Source organism: Polypterus senegalus, chromosome 9 (assembly GCF_016835505.1).
Source record: "Polypterus senegalus isolate Bchr_013 chromosome 9, ASM1683550v1, whole genome shotgun sequence".
Taxonomy (NCBI): Eukaryota; Metazoa; Chordata; class Cladistia; order Polypteriformes; family Polypteridae; genus Polypterus; species Polypterus senegalus.
Window position 1 is genome coordinate 11,933,580 of NC_053162.1, and position 15,921 is coordinate 11,949,500.

Genomic DNA, 15,921 nt, shown 5'->3' on the forward strand with positions numbered 1-15,921 from the left:
TTTTTTTCTCCAGCTTTTGGAGTTTTTTTTTTCTGTCCACCCTGGCCATCGGACCTTACTTATTCTATGTTAATTAATGTTGACTTATGTTTATTTTTTTATTGTGTCTTCTATTTTTCTATTCATTTTGTAAAGCACTTTGAGCTACATTTTTTTGTATGAATATGTGCTATATAAATAAATGTTGATTGATTGATTGATTGATTGATTGTGTGGTTTTTGGTAGTCATTCTAATCCCAAAAACAAAGAATAAACTATTTATTCTTATTTAATTATTTTTTTATGTAAAGAAACGATTAAATATGTTTTAATTTTTAAAAATCTCATAAACGAGGACACCGATGAAGTCAATCTGTGTGATACGAACATATTTTCGTCTGACAAATATTATACCGCTGTTAGTTGTATCATGAAAATAACCCAATACGCAGTAAATTATTTAACTCAATTTGGCAATATTGGCTACGCTGCCAATGTGGTGCAGTCGCGCCGCATTATCACCTGATCTACTGTTACCCGAATGTTCGCGACAGATACCGATACGTCTCGAACTTTCTAGATTGAAAATACGCGACTATAAAAGCAGCAGCAGCGGCGTTGCTCATCATAGAAACAAACTTCAAATAGAAAAGGAGCTCAGAGTGTCGTATCTCGAATATCAAACCAAATCTGGACAGGCTGTGTACTTTAAAGCAGGCACATATTAATCATTAGATCTATGCCTTAGAAATGTTTTATTTTAATTTTAGTTATAAAGCATTCATTGTGATTATATGCTTGCACATTTAAATTTGAAATAAAAATATAAAAAATTAATTTTGATGTCTTGTTCATTTATTTGATGCCCCCCTTGTACAGCTTCAGCGCCCCACAGTTTGAGAACCGCTGGTTTAGGGGAAGGCTACAAAAAGCCATCTCAGAGGTTTAAACTGTCAGTTTCAACTGTAAGGAATGGAATCAGGAAATGGAAGGCCACAGGCACAGTTGCTGTTAAACCCAGCAGGTCTGGCAGGCCAAGAAAAATACAGGAGCGGCATATGAGCAGGATTGTGAGAATGGTGACAGACAACCAACAGATCACCTCCAAAGACCTGCAAGAACATCTCACTGCAGATGGTGTATCTGGACATCGTTCTACAATTCAGTGCAATTTGCACAAATAACATCTGTATGGCAGGGTGATGAGAAAGAAGCCCTTTCTGCACTTGCGCCACAAACAGAGTCGCTTGTTATATCAAATGCTCATTTAGACAAGCCAGATTCATTTTGGAGCAAAGTGCTTTGGACTCATGAGACAAAAATGGAGTTATTTGGTCAAAACAAGAAGCGCTTTGCATGGCGGAAGAAGAACACCGCATTCCAAGAAAAACACCTGCTACCTGCTGTCAGATTTGGTGGAGGTCCCATCATGCTGTGGGGCTGTGTGGCGAGTTCAGGGACTGGGACCCTTGTTAAAGTCGAGGGTCAGATGAATTCAACCCAATATGAACAAATTCTTCACGATAATGTTCAAGCATCAGTCACAAAGTTGAAGTTACGCAGGGGTTGGATATTCCAACAAGACAAGGACCCAAAACACAGTTGGAAATCTACAAAGGCATTCATGCAGAGGGAGAAGTACAATGTGCTGGAATGGCCGTCACAGTCCCCTAACTTGAATATCATCGACAATCTATGGGATGAGTTGAAGCAGGCTGTCCATCAAATTGAACTGAACTGGAGAGATTTTGTATGAAGAATGGAGTCAGAAATACCTCCATCAGAGTCCAGACACTCATCACAGGCTATAGGAGGACAGCGTCTGGAGGCTGTTAGATTTGAAAAGGAGGCTCAACTAAGTATTGATGTCATATCTCTGTTGGGGTGCCCATATTTATGCACCTGTCTAATTTTGTTATGATGCATATTTTCTGTTAATCCAATAAATGTAATGTCACTGCTGAAATACTTCTGAGTCCATAAGGCTTGTCGTATATTAAAAGGAAGTTGCTACTTTGAAAGCTCAGCCAATGATAAACAAAACTCCAAACAAGTAAGGGGGTTCCCAAACTCTTTCATAAGATTGTATATATATATATATATATATATATATATGGTTGAATAGTTTACTGTCAAATAATGCAAAGAGAACGCGACACATGGTTTGCCCTAATTCTGGGCTCATCAGGCGTACACAATCACTGCACCCCTTCTCGGGGAATCAAACCTCAGATTGTGATTCAGACTATGAATGCCATGTGTATATATATATTGTGGCAGGAGGCTGGAGGGCAGACCCAGCTGGAACACCTGGAAGGAAAGGAGAACTATACGTTCCCCGGGCCACGAGGGGGCAACCACCCGGGATAGCAAGGGGACCACAGAGAAGTAGTAGCAAGGCTCAAACCCATGGGGGCCCGTGGCTACTACCATTTGGTGCCCTAAGCCTCATAAACCCTGGGAGATTGACACTTCTGCCACACCTGGGAAGGTGGAGGAAAGACCTTCCAGCAACGCCTGGAGTGCTTCTGGGTGCTCATGCAGCACTTCTGACACATCAGGAAGTGCCACCGGAAGAACATCAGCGAGCACCTGGATCATGTCTGGGTAACTATATAGGGGGCCACCTTCCTACAGTCAGGGAGCAAGAGTTGGGAGATGGAGGTGGATGAAGCTTCGGTGATGGAGGGAAGAAAGGCGGCCCACGGACATTGAAAGGCCCGAGTAAGGGTGATTGGTGTGGGGCACTGCGTGTGTGCAAAACTGTAAATAAACGGGTGTTTTTTAGAAATACTGGTGTCAGTCTGATGGTGTTCGGGCTGGCTCTCACAATATATATATAATGTCACGCACGTGCAAGTAGGAGGACATTGTATGGACCAAGGGAAGGTAATCTCACGCCAAGCCAGGGGTTGCAGTAAATCGTCTCCTGTTATCTCTGCAGACCAGCCGCAGGAAAACCTGTCTGACTCAACCTTGAAGACGTCACTTCCGGTTCCGGTGACTAGGATGACGTCACTTCCGGTTCCAGCACCGTGACTAACATCGCTTTTGGTTCTAGTGCCGCGATTGACGTCAGAAGAAGGTCACTTCTGATTCCCCCGTCACTTTCGGTCTGACTATTTATACATATATATATATACATATTTATATAAATATATATACACTCACCTAAAGGATTATTAGGAACACCTGTTCAGTTTCTCATTAATGCAATTATCTAATCAACCAATCACATGGCAGTTGCCTCAATGCATTTAGGGGTGTGGTCCTGGTCAAGACAATCTCCTCAACTCCAAACTGAATGTCAGAATGGCAAAGAAAAGTGATTTAAGCAATTTTGAGCGTGGCATGGTTGTTGGCGCCAGACGGGCCGGTCTGAGTATTTCACAATCTGCTCAGTTACTGGGATTTTCACGCACAACCATTTCTAGGGTTTACAAAGAATGGTGTGAAAAGGGAAAAACATCCAGTATGTGGCAGTCCTGTGGGCAAAAATGCCTTGTTGATGCTAGAGGTCAGAGGAGAATGGGCCGACTGATTCAAGCTGATAGAAGAGCAACTTTGACTGAAATAACCACTGCGTTACAACCGAGGTATGCAGCAAAGCATTTGTGAAGCCACAACACGCACAACCTTGAGGCGGATGGGCTACAACAGCAGAAGACCCCACCGGGTACCACTCATCTCCACTACAAATAGGAAAAAGAGGCTACAATTTGCACGAGCTCACCAAAATTGGACAGTTGAAGACTGGAAAAATGTTGCCTGGTCTGATGAGTCTCGATTTCTGTTGAGACAATCAAATGGTAGAGTCAGAATTTGGCGTAAACAGAATGAGAACATGGATCCATCATGCCTTGTTACCACTGTGCAGGCTGGTGGTGGTGGTGTAATGGTGTGGGGATGTTTTCTTGGCACACTTTAGGCCCCTTAGTGCCAATTGGGCATTGTTTAAATGCCACGGGCTACCTGAGCATTGTTTCTGACCATGTCCATCCCTTCATGACCACCATGTACTCATCCTCTGATGGCTACTTCCAGCAGGATAATGCACCATGTCACAAAGCTCGAATCATTTCAAGTTGGTTTATTGAACATGACAATGAGTTCACTGTACTAAAATGGCCCCCACAGTCACCAGATCTCAACCCAATAGAGCATCTTTGGGATGTGGTGGAATGGGAGCTTCGTGCCCTGGATGTGCATCCCACAAATCTCCATCAACTGCAAGATGCTATCCTATCAATATGGGCCAACATTTCTATAGAATGCTTTCAGCACCTTGTTGAATCAATGCCATGTAGAATTAAGGCAGTTCTGAAGGCGAAAGGGGGTCAAACACCGGATTAGTATGGTGGTCCTAATAATCCTTTAGGTGAGTGTATGAATTAAGTTTTTTTTTGTTTTTTTGGGTGATTTGGGGTTTTATTTGTTTGCTTTGCTTACAATATTGTAAATGATATTGTTGAGTATCAATTGATAAAGTTCAATTCAAAATTCAAAAATCCTTTCTTTCTTTCTTTCTTTCTTTCTTTCTTTCTTTCTTTCTTTCTTTCTTTCTTTCTTTCTTGCCGCCTGGCATATGTTGGTACCGGCCAGTGCACATACAAATCAAGTAAATATAGCAAAGTAAAAATAACTTGATGAATGTCTGTCTGCGGCTATCAGAATGGACTCAGGAAGGAGATGCCATCTCGCTGTGTCACCCTCACGCAGCGCACAGACCTCTGCTGCTTCAGCACTCTTCTAAAAGCAGTTTAGGATTTCAGCGCTCTAAGGGTGGACGGCGTAGTGCAATCATTAGAAAGCGGCACTACAGGAAGTGCTTTTTAACCTAAACTGCTTTTATTTAGCAAAAGCGTGTAAGCGTGTTTTGAGAGGGCATGAGCTTTACTAGTTTATGAAGTATACTTGGGGGGGGGGGGCACATAGTTTTAAGTCGTGAGAGGATGGCATTATCATTAAAGTTGTGAGAGGATGGCATTATCATTTTTAATATCTGCTTGAAAATATAGCAGGCCCTCTATATTGCATGCTAAACAATGGAGGATAAGAGGACAGGCTGTGAAGACACCTGAGCTGTTCACTTCACCTTTCATGGCTATAATAGGACAACATCTGGAGTGTGAATAATAATAATAATAATAATGGGGCGGCACAGTGGCACATTGGTAGCGCTGCTGCCTGGCAGTAAGGAGACCTGAGTTCACTTCCCGGGTCCTCCCTGTGTGGAGTTTGCATGTTCTCCCCATGTCTGCATGGGTTTCCTCCCACAGTCCAAAGACATGCAGGTGAGGTGGATTGGCGATTCTAAATTGTCCCTGGTGTGTGTGCCATGCGGTGGGTTGGCACCCTGCCCAGTGTTTGTTCCTGCCTTGTGCCCTGTGTTGGCTGGGATTGGCTCCAGCAGACCCCCGTGACCCTGTGTTAGGATATAGCGGGTCGGACAATAATAAAAATACATTTTATTTACACAAACACATCTTTCTAAGCACTAAAGAGAATAAAGTCATTCTAGGCAAAGGGGCCATATAAACAGTTGCGCCAGCTGAATTGAATTTCCACATGTAAAACATTGGGTGTCATAGTGGTGAATGCTGCTCTGTCAAAATTCTAGCATACTGGGTTCAAATCCCACTCCTGGTTGTTGTTGTGTGTGGCATTCTGGTTTCCCACCAAAAAGACGTGCAGGTCAGATTAACTGGCAAGTCCTAATTGGCCCAAAGTGTGGACCCCTTCAGTTTTTGCCCATTGTTATGTTATATGAGGTGGAGGATGAGGAGGAAGAGGACCATGCACTGATTACAGCACATTGCCATACCCACCACATGGCAAACCTCCCGGATTGAGATCCGAGTGCAGCCGAACAATGGGTGACACCTCAGCAGCACACTGAACAGTGTGAGGTTTTTCTACAATGGCCCTGAGGGAAATTGTTTTCTCACATCCAATATCACTCGATCCCCTCATAATGGCAAAGTGATTTGAAAAATATTTTGCAGATTTATTAAAAAATAAAAGTATTTGGACCTTTTTACTCGGTGCTTAGTTGCCCCCTTTGGCAATGTTGAGAGTCTGGAGTCTGACACACCAAGCGTTGCACTCCAGGATCTGGGGATTTTTCTGCCCTTCTTCTCTGCAGAACCTCTCAAGCTCTGTCAGGTTGGCAGGAGGCCATCGGAGGACAGCTGCTTTCCAGAGATGTTCGATCAGGTTCAGTTCTGGACTCTGATTGGACCACTTAAAGATCATTCCCAGAGGTGACCCTAAGCAACTCTTGTGTCGTCTTTGCTTTGCGTTTTTGGTCACTGTCCTGTTGGAAGGTCCCAGTGCTCTGCAGCAGATTTGTATTAAGGTCATCTCAGTATTTTGCCCCATTCAGCTTCCCCTCAACCCTCTCTCATCTACTAACCCCCCAGCGTGATTCAGCACAGGAGATGAGAGGGGACTTAATCTTGGTTTCACCACACCAGAGAGTCTTTGTTTTTTTTAAGTGTGAGGGTCCTTTTGGTGCCTTTTTTGAAACTACGAGTGGGCTTCCATGTGTCTTTTACTGTGGAGAGGCTTCTTTCTGGACTCCTTGAAAAGCCCAGATGGGCAGAGTGTTGCAGTGATGGTTTGCCTTCTGAAAGGTTCTCCAATCTCTACATAGGAGAGACTATAAAAAGGGGGAGTTCATACACAAATTCCAAGTAGTGTGGTTAAGTCAACGATCCTTCTATTAGAGACGCTTCACAGAGCTACACTAGTGGAAGGATCCTGGCCATGATAATGGAAGGTTTCATACCCAGCCTGGAGGTCATAATGGATGGACTGGGAGAATGGGCTCACCTGGAAAAGGTCATTCCCCTACACGGCAGGGTTGCATGGGAGATGAAGTCCAGACACACAACCCTCTCGGGGTCTTTGGGGACTGTCTGGAACTGCTCTAGATGACCTGAAGAAGAGAACAGATCACATGGATGAGTCAAAGTTGGCAGGCAGTGGGCTACGCTTGTGGTGGAGGAAAGAGAACTATGCTTGGTGGGCTTTTTGATTGTGAGTCTTGTGCAGAAGGTGTTGAGGCTCAATAAAAAGCCTTTGTTTGAGCATAAACTGTGTTTGGGCTTTATTGTGTCTGAGGTTTGGGAGGCTGCAGCACAGCCGACTGGTCACTACATATATATCCATCCATTATCCAACCCACTGAATCCGAACACAGGGTCACGGTGGTCTGCTGGAGCCAATCCCAGCCAACACAGGGCACAAGGCAGGAACCAATCCCGGGCAGGGTGCCAACCCACCGCAGGACACACACAAACACACCCACACACCAAGCACACCCTAGGGCCAATGCAGAATCGCCAATCCACCTAACCTGCATGTCTTTGGACTGTGGAAGGAAACCAGAGGGCCCGGAAGAAACCCACACAGACACGGGGAGACTACATATATATACTGAATATATATATATATATATATATTGTGATAAAGGCGCTATATAGCGCCCAACCCGGCACAGACTACACAGAGGCACGTGTTCACACTCAAAGGGCTTTTAATTTTCTTCAGCTGTAGGCACACGCCTTTCTCGTGTCCCACAGGCCCAACACAGTCAAAAGCACAAAATAACCCACACAACCAAACGCTTCGTGGCACCACCACTCCTCCCAGGCAACCTCGTCCTCTTCCTCCCGATTCTGGCCTTGATTGCTGGGAGGCAGGCCCTTTTATACCCCACCCGGAAGTGTTCCAGGTGCCTGACCAGCTGGTCTTAATTGCACCTCCGGGTGGGGCTGATAAACCGTCCCAGCGTTGTGGCTGGTTGTCCGCAGCACCCCCTAGCGGCCACCCCATCTCCCAACCGGGCTGCTGTGGTGGACTCCATGTCCCATGGAGCCACGGGGAAGATTGAGGAGGGATCCACGGCCAGGGAGGCTGCCCCCAAGCGCCCCGGGAAGGTACTGTAATGTCCATGATGGCTCCCCCGGGACGTATGCAGCAGAACTCCAAATCACCCAAAAAAACAAAAAAAAACTTAATTCATACACTCACGTAAAGGATTATTAGGACCACCATACTAATACGGTGTTTGACCCCCTTTCGCCTTCAGAACTGCCATAATTCTACGTGGCATTGATTCAACAAGGTGCTGAAAGCATTCTTTAGAAATGTTGGCCCATATTGATAGGATAGCATCTTGCAGTTGATGGAGATTTGTGGGATGCACATCCAGGGCACGAAGCTCCCGTTCCACCACATCCCAAAGATGCTCTATTGGGTTGAGATCTGGTGACTGTGGGGGCCATTTTAGTACAGTGAACTCACTGTCATGTTCAAGAAACCAATTTGAAATGATTCAAGCTTTGTGACATGGTGCATTATCCTGCTGGAAGTAGCCATCAGAGGATGGGTACATGGTGGTCATGAAGGGATGGACATGGTCAGAAACAATGCTCAGGTAGCCCGTGGCATTTAAACGATGCCCAATTGGCACTAAGGGGCCTAAAGTGTGCCAAGAAAACATCCCCCACACCATTACACCACCACCACCAGCCTGCACAGTGGTAACAAGGCATGATGGATCCATGTTCTCATTCTGTTCACGCCAAATTTTGACTCTACCATTTGAATGTCTCAACAGAAATCGAGACTCATCAGACCAGGCAACATTTTTCCAGTCTTCAACTGTCCAATTTTGGTGAGCTTGTGCAAATTGTAGCCTCTGTTTTCCTATTTGTAGTTAAGATGAGTGGTACCCGGTGGGGTCTTCTGCTGTTGTAGCCCATCCGCCTCAAGGTTGTGCGTGTTGTGGCTTCACAAATGCTTTGCTGCATACCTCGGTTGTAACGAGTGGTTATTTCAGTCAAAGTTGCTCTTCTATCAGCATGGAGTTCAGGAGATTGTCTTGACCAGGACCACACCCCTAAATGCAGTGAAGCAACTGCCATGTGATTGGTTGATTAGATAATTGTATTAATGAGAAATTGAACAGGTGTTCCTTATAATCCTTTAGGAGAATGTATGTCAGACTAGCTGTCCCCCGCAGCTCTGCCCACAAAGTAGTGAAACAGGACAAACTTTAAACATCAATAAACAAAAACGTACCGACTCAAACGGAGGCTGGCTACCGACTCCTGACATCACGCTTCTCTCTCCCCTTGGTTCAACGCCTCTCTCTCATATAAATTGGTACCTCAAGCAATCTCTGATACTTAGCACGATGAAGAGACATCGCAAATCCGTTAAGTAGTTCTCTCATGAAAGTGGACAGACAGACAGACAGACAAACATTGGATTATATATATATATAGTGTAAGGCAAGTTCAAGCAGGGGTAAAACGCGTGCCGAAAGGAATTTGTCAGTCCAAAAGTTTGTTTTAAAATATTTAGCAAAAATTCAAAGCAAATAATAATAAACAAGAATAAAGAAAAAAGGTTATTACACATGTTGGCACCCTGCCCGGGATTGGTTCCTGCCTTGTGCCCTGTGTTGGTTGGGATTGGCTTCAGCAGACCCCTGTGACCCTGTGTTCGGATTCAGTGGGTTGGAAAATGGATGGATGGGTTACTACACATGTAGAATAAAAGGTAAAAAAATTACAAAAAATGTTAACTTCTCTGGGCGGCACGGTGGCGCAGTGGGTAGCACTGTTGCCTCACAGTAAGGAGACCTGGGTTTGCTTCCCAGGTCCTCCCTGCATGGAGTTTGCATGTTCTCCCGTGTTCGTGGTTTCCTCCCACAGTCCAAAGACATGCAGGTTAGGTGCATTGGCGATCCTAAATTGTCCTTGGTGTGTGTGTGTGTGTGTGTGTGTGTGTTTACCCTGCGGTGGGCTGGTGCCCTGCCCGGGGTTTGTTTCCTGCCTTGCGCCCTGTTTTGGCTGCGATTACCTCCAGCAGACCCCCGTGACCCTGTATTTAGAATATAGCGGATTGGATAATGGATGGATGGATGGGGTTAACTTCTCTAAACTTTCTTGTAAAACTTTAGTTGTTTCTATACTTAAAGATTCTTTACTTCTGTACACTTTAAACGTATGGCGCAGCACTTTCAATTAAGCACTTAATCTTTCATGTTACTTGGCACACAAAACATGCAAAGCACGGTTCAAAATAATGTGCCCTCTACGCCTTACACATGGCAAGGCTGATCACTAACTGAGAATAATGTTTAGTCAGAGAAGTTTGAAACAGTTAGAATATACCAATTGAATTTAACTTAAGGGGGTTATAGGAACCTCCCATAGATTTTGCACTAATATTTACTAAACACATTCACAAGAGATCTTCCCAACAGATTTAGATCGGGGTTTTTTTTCTATCATTTGTTTGAACATTCCGGTTGATTTTGTGATTTCTCTCATTGCGCTAAGTATTACAGTTCACTTGAGGCACCGATTTATTTGCACAAATCCAAGAAAGACGCTGTGAGCCAAGAGGATGTAGGCAGGGCCCTCCTCACTGACTCGCCAGCCTCTGTTCGAGTCGCTCTACCTCTCGCCATGTGTTGGAGCGCACCTTGCCTCCGCTTAGCTAGCGATGCCTGTTTGTTCAGCAGACATTATCAGAGAGATTGTTAAAGAGTAACGTTTGACGTTTTTGAGAGAGAGATCAGAGCTACGTGTGTTTTAGAGGGTAGCTGCTCATTGGCAGAGATATCACGGCCTCGTGTTCTTCTCCCCACTAAGGAGATGCTATCCTGTCATAGCTGAACACAATCAGATACCGTGGCAATGTTTGACATCAGAGCGTACCTACCTTCCGCTTGGCCAGAATGACATTATTTTACATTTTTTTAATGATTTTTAAAGTTTGTCCTCTTTCACTACTACGTTGGCGGAGCCGTGGGGGACAGCTAGTTTCAAATATGTGACACTTGTGTTTTTGCTGTTCTTTGCTATTGTGATTCATTGACTTTATAAAAATCCCATATTACTTTAACATGGCTTTATCATAGCTTCATTTTAGTTTAATCCTGATCCTCTGTATATTCATTGAATTATCATTATCATTCCATACTAACCCCTACTTTCTGTTCTTTTTCCGGTTTTCTGTGGTGGTGTTCTACGCCACCACCACCTGATCAAAGCACCGTGATGTTCCTCCATTGATGGATTAATGGCTAGAAGTCCACATGACCGTCATCATCAAGTTCTTCCATGTGAACCCTGAATACCAGGAGGACTCATTGAGGTCATTGATGTGAGGTAGAATGCCTAGTGGGGGCTGGGTGGTCTCGTGGCCTTGGAAGCCCTGCAGATTTTTTTTTTTTTCTCCAGCCCTCTGGAGTTTTTTTGTTTTTTTCTGTCTTCCCTGGCCAACAGACCTTACTTACTTTTTATGTTAATTAAAGTTCCCTAATTCTATTTTCTTATTTATTTTGTCTTTTTTTCTCTTTCTTCATCATGTAAAGCACTTTGAGTGACATCATTTGTTTGAAAATGTGCTCTAGAAATAAATGTTGTTGTTATTGTTGTTATTAGATTTTTGACCGTTTTGCTGTTTTTTTTACTTCACTATTGGATTGTGTAATGTAATGCCTTTGATTTCTCTAAAGTCGGAGCTCCTCTCTCTCGATCATCTCTGCGGTCAATAACGCCTCTTTCCAGCTCCGTGACCATGAGGGGTAAGGTCATTTGTCCTCACAGGGCTGTTTCTCAGGACTGTGGAGGAAGAAAATGACAAGGCTGTTAGCGGCAGTGCCAAACTCTCGGTTTGAGGTGGTATGAGATACATGGGATGAGCTTGGATGGAGATCCTCAGACAAACACGCGTGACATCTTCCAGATGAGCAATTATTAGATGTTGGCTCTCATGAGCACAAAGCTGTCCATATAAGTAAAGGAAGAAAGTCAAGCCTGTTTTATTTTGTCAGGGTTAGTAGTGGACTAGTTGGAGTGAGTCGCTGGGTATGTCTGACTGCGTCAATGACTTCATGGCAGCGCTGCCTCCGACTTGATAAGATTATGGAAATGAAGTCTATGACCGAAAATTGCTGGAATAGTTGTGTATAGATAGATAGATAGATAGATAGATAGATAGATAGATAGATAGATAGATAGATAGATAGATACTTTATTAATCCCAAGAGGAAATTCACATACTCCAGCAGCAGCATACTGATAAAAAACAATATTAAATTAAAGAGTGATAACAATGCAGGTAAAACAGACAATAACTTTATATAATGTTAACGTTTACCCCCCCGGGTGGAATTGAAGAGTTGCATAGTGTGGGGTCTCCTCAGTCTGTCTCTGAAGCTGCTCCTCTGTCTGGAGATGATCCTGTTCAGTGGATGCAGTAGATTCTCCATGATTGACAGGAGTCTGCTCAGCGCCCATCGCTCTGCCACGGATGTCAAACTGTCCAGCTCCGTGCCTACAATAGAGTCTGCCTTCCTCACCAGTTTGTCCAGGCGTGAGGCGTCCCTCTTCTCTATGCTGCCTCCCCAGCACATCACTGCATAGAAGACGGCACTCACCACAACCGTCTGCTAGAAGATCTGCAGCATCTTATTGCAGATGTTGAAGGACGCCAACCTTCTAAGGAAGTATAGTCGGCTCTGACCTCTCTTGCACAGAGCATCAGTATTGGCAGTCCAGTCCAATTTATCATCCACCTGCACTCCCAGGTATTTATAGGTCTGCACCCTCTGCACAGTCACCTCTAGTAATCACGGGGTCCATGAGGGGCCTGGTCCTCCTAAAATCCACCACCAGCTCCTTGGTTTTGCTGGTGTTCAGGTGTAGGTGGTTTGAGTCGCACCATTTGACCGCAATGTCAGACCTGCAGTTCATGAGACGCACATACTGAGGTCTGTCTGTAAGATAGTCCACGATCCATGCCACCAGGTGTGAATCTACTCCTATCTCTGTCAGCTTGTCCCTAAGGAGCAGAGGTTGGATGGTGCTGAAGGCGCTAGAGAAGTCCAGAAACAAAATTTTTACAGCACCACTGCTTCTGTTTAAGTGGGAGAGGGATCGGTGTAGCATATAGATGATGGCATCCTCCGCTCCCACCATCTCCTGGTATGCGAACTGCAGAGGGTTGAGGGCGTGGCGGACCTGTGGCCTTAGGTAGTGAAGCAGCAGCCTCTCCATGGTCCTCATCACAGTATTGTGACTTGGCCTTTACAGGCTTACTGAGTGTCTGGAAAACTTTTTCTAACAGCACTGCACCACAAGTACCAGCCTGTACCATTGACACAGGGTTGGATGGATCCATGTATTCATGTTTTTTATTCCAAGTTCTGACATCACTAACTCTGAGATGTAAGTTCACCAGATGCAGTGATATTTAAAATCTTTAATTGTCCAGATTTGGCACCAACATGCCCACTGACAGAAGAGGAACATCACACAGCTATAGCTTATCCAATTCAAAGACTGACATGTTGGACATTCAGTGGCACCTTCTGTCCTAATAATTAGCTGTCATTTGAAGGTTTGTGGCCTTTCTGTTAGATTGACCGAGTCTGGCCACTTCCCCCTGACCTGGCTCATTAACCCAACTGTGGCTCACTGGATCTCTTTTGTTTACTGCTGCATAAATGAGACAGACAGTTAAGTCTGTGAAAATCCTAGAAGGGCAGCTTGGACCCAACATGTCTGGGAATGACGGGGCCAGCTTTAACACTTACACGTTCTCCTATGGTGGAAAAAATCTGGAGGGGTGGCATTTTTTTCAAACAATACAGCCTGATTTATGATGGTTTTATACAGTCATATGAAAATGTTTGAGAACCCCTCTCAGCCTGCATAATAATTGACTCTCCTTTCAACAAAAAAGATAACAGTGGTACGTCTTTCATTTCCTAGAACATCCGAGTACTGCAATGTTTTCTGAACAAAGATTTTTAGTGAAGCCGTATTTAGTTGTATGAAATGAAATCAAATGTGAAAAACTGGCTGTGCACAAATGTGGGTCCCCTTGTCATTGTGCTGATTTGAATGGCTGTCACTGCTCAATGCTGATTACTTGGTATGATGAGCTCGTTAAGCCTTGAACTTCACAGACAGGAGTGTCCAGTCATGAGTGGTCAAAGGTATTTAAGGTGGTCAACTGCAAGTTGTGCTTCCTTCCCTTTGACTCTCCTCTGAAGAGTGACAGACAGCATGGGATCCTCAAAGCAACTCTCCAAAGATCTGAAAACAAAGATTTTTGACTCTCCTGGTTTAGAGGAAGGCTACAAAAAGCCATCTCAGAGGTTTAAACTGTCAGTTTCAACTGTGAGGAATGGAATCAGGAAATGGAAGGCCACAGGCACAGTTGCTGTTAAACCAACACAGCAGGTCTGGCAGGACAAGAAAAATACTGGAGCGGCATATGAGCAGGATTGTGAGAATGGTGACAGACAACCAACAGATCACCTCCAAAGACCTGCAAGAACATCTCACTGCAGATGGTGTATCTGTACATCGTTCTACAATTCAGCACAATCTGCACAAGAACATCTGTATGGCAGGGTGATAAGAAAGAAGCCCTTTCTGCACTCACGCCACAAACAGAGTCACTTGTTGTATCAAATGCTCATTTAGACAAGCCAGATTCATTTTGGAACAAAGTGCTTTGGACTGAAGAGACACAAATTGAGTTATTTGGTCAAAACAAAAAGCGCTTTGCATGGCAGAAGAAGAACATCGCATTCCAAGAGAAACACCTGCTACCTGCTGTCAAATTTGGTGGAGGTCCCATCATGCTGTGGGGCTGTGTGGCTAGTTCAGGGACTGGGGCCCTTGTTAAAGTCGAGGGTCGGATGAATTCAACCCGATATCAACAAGTTCTTCAGGATAATGTTCAAGCATCAGTCACAAAGTTGAAGTTACGCAGGGGTTGGATATTCCAACAAGACAATGACCCAAAACACAGTTGGAAATCTACAAAGGCATTCATGCAGAGGGAGAAGTACAATGTTCTGGAATGGCCATCACAGTCCCCTGACTTGAATATCATCGACAATCTATGGGATGATTTGAAGCAGGCTGTCCATGCTCGGCAGCCATCAAATTGAACTGAACTGGAGAGATTTTGTATGAAGAATGGTCAGAAATACCTCCATCCAGAATCCAGACACTCATTTGAGGCTATAGGAGGACAGCGTCTAGAGGCTGTTAGATTTGAAAAGGAGGCTCAACTAAGTATTGATGTCATATCTCTGTTGGGGTGCCCACATTTATGCACCTGTCTGATTTTGTTATGATTCATATTGCATGTTTTCTGTTAATCCAATAACCTTAATGTCACTGCTGAACTACTACTGTCTCCATAAGGCATGTTGTATATTAAAAGGAAGTTGCTACTTTGAAAGCTCAGCCAATGATAAAGAAAACTCCAAAGAATTAAGAGGGGTTCCCACACTTTTTTATATGACTGTAATATTTTCACATACTGGAGATGTTTGAACTTAACATCTGATGAGCTACACAAGCCATAAACCAAAATAATGTCTGAGAGACATCTGATACAAATCTCACAAGATATGGAAAAACCTCGCATGTCTCATCTTTCAAGTTTTCGGCAGATTGAGAAAATAATGTCGCCCCGATAATGAACAAACTCTAGATTTAATTTTTCCTGAGCTTCACGTACACAATATTGTCTTTTTTTTTTCACGAATCATCAACACCTGCCATTGAAATCACACAGTTGCAGCATTTAAAATCATGTGATCATAATCCAACCTTTTCATTGGTAGACGGCCTGTCCTCATTGGTCCGTGAAGTTGCTAGGTTTTTGTCCTACAGTATGTATAATATGAACTTTTTCCATCGTGCTATTACCAGAATGAAGACGTATTTGGACCTCACATCACATCAGGAAAGACTCCAAAAACTAAAAAAACTCAATTCTGAAGAAAACGGCTGTTACTAGGTTTTCCATTGCACATGAGAGATGTATCCTGGAGGCCCCCCTGTGGAAGTTTTATAGGAGGAGACCTCAGGGGAAGACCCAAGGCT